Genomic DNA, 6,794 nt, shown 5'->3' with positions numbered 1-6,794 from the left:
ATTTAATACGCTTTACCAAATTGTTTTATGAAAGTTAGAATATAATGTTTTATCCCCATTGCTTAAAAGGAGCTTAAAGAGGCACATCATACATTTTGTAGACATCTGGATTAAGGTGTTGTGGTTCAATGAAAAGGGGGACATGACAAAGCAATGCATCTTATCAGACATGAGACAGGGCAAAGACATGACCTTAAACATAAACATCTGCTACATACCAACATCAACCCTCATATATCAACCTAATTATGCAATTCTCCAACACAGTCTGTATACATGTAGCCAGCTAGCATATTGCAAATAGAATTAACTAATGGTAATACATTACACGTATTGTATAATACCACAAATATCTTGTTGTCTTTGCTCCCTTGGGAAAATGGGATGGTTATTCATTTATTTTACACTCTGCTACTTACAAGGTTTTTTATTTTCTTTGAAAGACGAAACATAGCACTTTATTTCTCTTTGAAATAAGTAGCAATGCAAGCTACAAGGTACTTTTTACTTCATAAAATACCAGGTATAAAACAGCTGAAATAGGGCTGTAAGGATTCTTCATTATTTTTCTTATAATTAGGCTGAATCAGCTCTACAGTATTGGAGTGACAATGGAGGCAAGGGAAAAAACATCACTCAATAGGGAAGAGTCACTATTTGACCATCATTACCATCATTGACCATCATTGATTTAACCAGTTGTATGTCACTTCCACACCACTTACGAGAGTGCTATCACCTTTTTCCAGGAGTAATCGTGTAAACCATGCCGCTGTGTTATACACTCACAGAAGCAAGCATGCTAGGCTTATGACCGTTCATTTGTTTTAACTGCACAAAATTATCTTAAAACTGAGTCATGTTTTGGCATTTTAGAATACTAAGTAAAAAAAAACATTAGATACCAACTAATTTCAATTAGACAAGATTTGCATTATCGTAAAACGTATACCGTAAGCGCCACTGGTGTAGTGGCATCATGGAAGATTCCCATTCTTTCGACCCGGCTTCGATTCCCGGTCGGGGCACAGATTGTTTTGCTCCAGTGGTGCAGCGTTCTAAGGCACTGCATCTCAGTGCTAGAGGCATCACTACAGACCCTGGTTCGATTTCAGTCAGCATAGTAACCGGCCATTAATGGGAGTCCCATAGGGCGGCGCACAATTGGCCCAGCATCGTCCGGATCAGGGTTTGGTCAGGGTAGGCCGTCATTGTAAATAACAATGTGTTCTTAACTGACTTAGTTAAATAAAGGTTGAACAAAATAAAATAAAATAAAAATACCACTGCATACTGTACCATCATCATACACACAATATATACACAGATACAAGCATGTTTGCGTGTCAACAGGGTCAGAAAGTTACAACCCAATTCTTATCAGGGGGTTCCCTCTCTGCATTCGAAATATTCTGCACTGTATTCTATTATTTATATATTGCACTACCGTCTGCGAAAAACAATAACGACTGCCAACAGGACTACTACAACAAGTAGTACATATGCAAAATTATAAACTTGATGGTTCGAGCCCCGAATGCTGATTGGCTGACAGCCGTGGTATATTAGACTGTACACCACGGATATGACAAAACATGTATTTTAACTGCTCTAATTACGTTGGTAATCAGTTTATAATAGCAATAAGGCACCTCGGGGGCTGTGGTATACCAATATAGCACGGCTAAGGTCTGTATCCAGGCACTCCACGTTGCATTGTGCGTAAGAACAGCCCTTAGCTGCGGTATATTGACCATATAGAGTTGAAGTTGGAAGTTTACATACACTTAGGTTGGAGTCATTCAAACTCATTTTTCAACCGCTCCACAAATTTCTTGTTAACAAACTATAGTTTTGGCAAGTTGGTTAGGACATCCTTCTGTAGCTCAGTTGGTAGAGCATGGCACTTGTAACGCCAGGGTAGTGGGTTCGATTCCCGGGACCACCCATACGTAGAATGTATGCACACATGACTGTAAGTCGCTTTGGATAAAAGCGTCTGCTAAATGGCATATATATTTTTGCATGACACAAGTAATTTTTAAACAATTGTTTACAGACAGATTATTTAACTTATAATTCACTGCATCACAATTCCAGTGGATAAGAAGTTTACATACACTAAGTTGACTGTGTCTTTAAACAGCTTGGAAAATTCCAGAAAATTATGTTATGGCTTTAGAAGCTTCTGATAGGCTAATTGACATCATTTGAATCCATTAGAGTTGTACCTGTGGATGTATTTCAAGGCCTACCTTCAAACGCAGTGCCTCTTTGCTTTACATCATGGGAAAATCAAAAGAAATCAGCCAAGACCTCAGCAAAAGAATTGTAGACCTCCACAAGTCTGGTTCATCCTTGGGAGCAATTTCCAAACGCCTGAAGGCACCACATTCATCTGTACAAACAATAGTATGCAAGTATAAACACCATGGGACCACACAGCTGTCATACCGCTCAGGATTGAGTGTAAACTTCTGACCCACTGGGAATGTGATGTAATAAATAAAAGTTTAAATAAGTCATTCGCTCTACCATTATTCTCATTTTTTTCTGTGAATTTAAAAAGTAAATACTGTAGACATAACAAGTCACACAAAAAAAACACCCAGGCAGGTACTACAATGTCTACATGGAAACATCAGAGAAATCACCTGCAGCCTTATAGAAATGTTTTATCATGATTGTCCAATACAGACCTGCAGAGCGCTTCCCCCAGGCAGTTGTCAAAGATTTCCAGACAGATCTTGGTCCTGACCTCCTCCAAATGTTCTCCACATATGCCACTGTGCAGACCCCCCTTAATATGCATACCATCCTGATCCTCTGGGTCGCATTCATAGAGGACAACCATCTCTGCAATGTTATATGGCAGACCAGCTGAACACGCTTGCACAAAAGGAACCACGTGCCCTTTGCAGACCTCATTGTGGAGGCAGATTGTCATCTGTTGCAGACAGGACCCTCCACTGTCATGAATTGAAAAATAAGGGTTCGAGTAAGTGCTACTTTTATAGTTATAATCGTCAAATAAGGTAACTTCACCACTTGTGCTACTCTTCAGTAGGAAGCTTCAGACTGTCTAAATAGGTCAGCTATCACAGAAGTAGTAGTTTCTGCTATCAAGAAAAGCTTGTCCCTTATTCACCCATTTGAAGCTCAGTGAAAAGAAGCAAAAAATATCTCAAACCACAGTCGTACTTTAAATGCTCACAAATTACCACCGTGGTTTTCACACCTGTCGTTCGCTGCATGGTAACACTATCTCTTCCCTTTCAGTTAGGACCTCTTCAAGGGGACAGCTCCGATCTCTGCAGCTGCGATATCTCCTGTTGCGTGCCAATCGCTATTAAGTCAGTTGAAAGGCAGTCTGACTTGCAGGAGGGCTCTAGGATAAGTACTTATACCTCTGAGGTTATGGGTAATTACACAGATTAGTGAATTAGAGTTTGAGGTGCAGCTGTTTGGACCTAGGGTTAAATGTAAAATAGTAAATGTGAGTCTGAGACACTACAATTAGTATGATACGTTATGTTTCGTATAAGCGGAGCAAAAAAAGAAACTTCCTCTCACTGTCAACTGCGTTTATTTTCAGCAATCTTAACATAAGAAGATTAAAAAACTGAGATGTAAACTGAACAAGTTGCGCAGACATGTGACTAACAGAATTGGAATAATGTGTCCCTGAACAAAGTGGGGGTCAAAATCAAAAGTGACAGTCAGTATCTGGTGTGGCCACCAGCTGCATTAAGTACTGCTGTGCATCTCCTCCTCATGGACTGCACCAGATTTGCCAGTTCTTGCTGGGATATGTTACCCCACTCTTCCACCAAGGCACCTGCAAGTTCCCGAACATTTCTGGGGGGAATGGCCCTAGCCCTCACCCTCCGATCCAACAGGTCCCAGACGTGCTCAATGGGATTGAGATCCGGGCTCTTTGCTGGCCATGGCAGAACACTGATGGCAGTATAGCAGTATGGCTGGTGGCATTGTCATGTTGGAGGGAGAAAGATGTCTTCCCTGTGACGCACAGTGTTGAGATTGCCTGCAATGACAACAAGCTCAGTCCGATGATGCTGTGACACACCACCCCAGACCATGACGGACCCTCCACCTCCAAAGTACATGCCTCGGTGTAACGCTCATTCCATCGACAATAAACGCAAATCCGACCATCGCCCCTGGTGAGACAAAACCGCGACTCGTCAGTTAAGAACACTTTGTGCCAGTCCTGTCTGGTTCAGCGACGGTGGGTTTGTGCCCATAGGCAACGTTGTTGCCAGTGATGTCTGGTGATGACCTGCCTTACAACAGGCCTACAAGTCCCCAGTCCAGCCTCTCACAGCCTATTGCGGACAGTCTGAGCACTGATGGAAGGATTGTGCGTTCCTGGTGTAACTCGTGCAGTTGTTGTTGCCATCCTGTACCTGTCTCGCAGGTGTGATGTTTGGATGTACCAATCCAGTGCAGGTGTTGTGACACGTGGTCTGCCACTGCGAGGACGATCAGCTGTCCGTCCTGTCTCCCTGTAGCGCTGTCTTAGGCGTCTCACAGTACGGACATTGCAATTTATTGCCCTGGCCACATCAGCAGTCCTCATGCCTCCTTGTAGCATGCCTAAGGCACGTTCACACAGATGTTCAGAGACCCTGGGCATCTTTCTTTTGGTGTTTTTCAGAGTCAGTAGAAAGGCCTCTTTAGTGTCCTAAGTTTTCATAACTGTGATATGAATTGTCTACCGTCAGTAAGCTGTTAGTGTCTTAACGACCGTTCCACTGGTGCATGTTCATGAATTGTTTGGGAAACGGTGTTTAAACCCTTTACAATGAAGATCTGTGAAATTATTTTGATTTTTATTAATTATCTTTGAAAGACAAGATCCTGAAAAAGAGACTTTTCTTTTTTTGCTGAGTTTAGTATGTACTGTACTAATTGGTGGATGTCCATCATTTATGATATATTACGAATTTTCAAAAAACATGACATGTTACAAATTCCAATTTGATGTGGCTAACGTTAGCTAGGTGGCTAACGTTAGATAGGCTAGGGTTTATGGCTTAAAGTTAGGGTTAGGAGTTAGGTTAATGGTTTAAGGTTAGGGGAAGGGTTAGCTAATATGCTAGGTAGTGGCAAAGTAGCTAAAAACTAGTAAGTAGTTGCAAAGTTGCTAATTAGCTAAATGCATCCACCCTACTTTCACTGTTGCGTTAAATAACCTTCGGTCTTATGTAACCATACCAAACATAACATATCATACAAATTTGAGGGTCCTGGATTTAAATTGACTATGTTATGTCTAGTCTATGTCTAGTCTTGAGCAGGCTGAGTAAAAATTTCATGCCCTGTGTTATTAAAGGAAATCACTTGGTAACTTTTACTTGGAATATTCTGAGAGAAATGTAAGTTAATTCTAATGTAAGATGTTGAAAGTTGTCAAACTCATGGTTACTGACATGACAAAATATGTTTAAGACAGGGTGAAATACAAACATCACTAATAAATGAGTAGTATAAGAAAACGCAGTATTGTCTCCACTTTGATTTTCTCAACGTTAGCGGATAATGATGTAAGAGATGGGTATTGTCACGCCCTGGTCCTAGTATTTTGTGTTTTTCTTCATTTATTTGGTCAGGCCAGGGTGTGACATGGGTTTTTGTATTGTGGTGTGTAGATAGTGGGATTGTAGCTTAGCGGGGTGTTCTAGGTTAGTCTATGGCTGTCTGAAGTGGTTCTCAATCAGAGGCAGGTGGTTATCGTTGTCTCTGATTGGGAACCATATTTAGGCAGCCATATTCTTTGGTTGTATTGTGGGTGATTGTCCTGAGTGTCTTGATGTCCTTGTGCTGTGTTAGTTGACACAAGTATAGGCTGTTTTGGTTTTCGTTTCATTTATTGTTTTGTAGTGTTTGTGTTTATTCGTGTTTACATTGTGTGATTAAACATGGATCGCAATATACACGCTGCAGTTTGGTCCGACTCTCCTTCACCACATGAAAACCGTGACAGGTATATTCAGTCTGTCAGGTATGCGTAAATGGTTGTAAGGGAGTCAGGTGCAGGAGAGCAGATATGGTGTAGCCAACAGAGCCTTTTATTTAGGCGAACCAAAAACACAGGGCAAAGAGAACACGAAATAACAATACGGGTTAACATAACCCAGCGCAACAGACTAACGTGCGCATAACATGAAACAGAATAAACTATACTACACAAAGATATGAGGGAAACAGAGGGTTAAATACACAAAGATCATCAAGGACATCAACCACCCGAACCACTGCCTGTTCACCCCGCTATCATCCAGAAGGCGAGGTCAGTACAGGTGCATCAAAGCTGGGACCGAGAGACTGAAAAACAGCTTCTATCTCAAGGCCATCAGACTGTTAAACAGCCACCACTAACATTGAGTGGCTGCTGCCAACACACTGTCATTGACACTGACCCAACTCCAGCCACTTTAATAATGGGAATTGATGGGAAATGATGTAAATATATCACTAGTCACTTTAAACAATGCTACCTTATATAATGTTACTTACCCTACATTATTCATCTCATATGCATACGTATATACTGTACTCTACATCATCGACTGCATCCTTATGTAATACATGTATCACTAGCCACTTTAACTGTCACTTTGTTTACTTTGTCTACACACTCATCTCATATGTATATACTGTACTCGATACCATCTACTGTATGCTGCTCTGTACCATCACTCATTCATATATCCTTATGTACATATTCCTTATCCCCTTACACTGTGTATAAGACAGTAGTTATGGAATTG

The sequence above is a fragment of the Oncorhynchus keta genome, chromosome 2 (assembly GCF_023373465.1).
Source record: "Oncorhynchus keta strain PuntledgeMale-10-30-2019 chromosome 2, Oket_V2, whole genome shotgun sequence".
Classification (NCBI taxonomy): domain Eukaryota; kingdom Metazoa; phylum Chordata; class Actinopteri; order Salmoniformes; family Salmonidae; genus Oncorhynchus; species Oncorhynchus keta.
Note: the sequence above shows the minus strand (reverse complement) of the source record.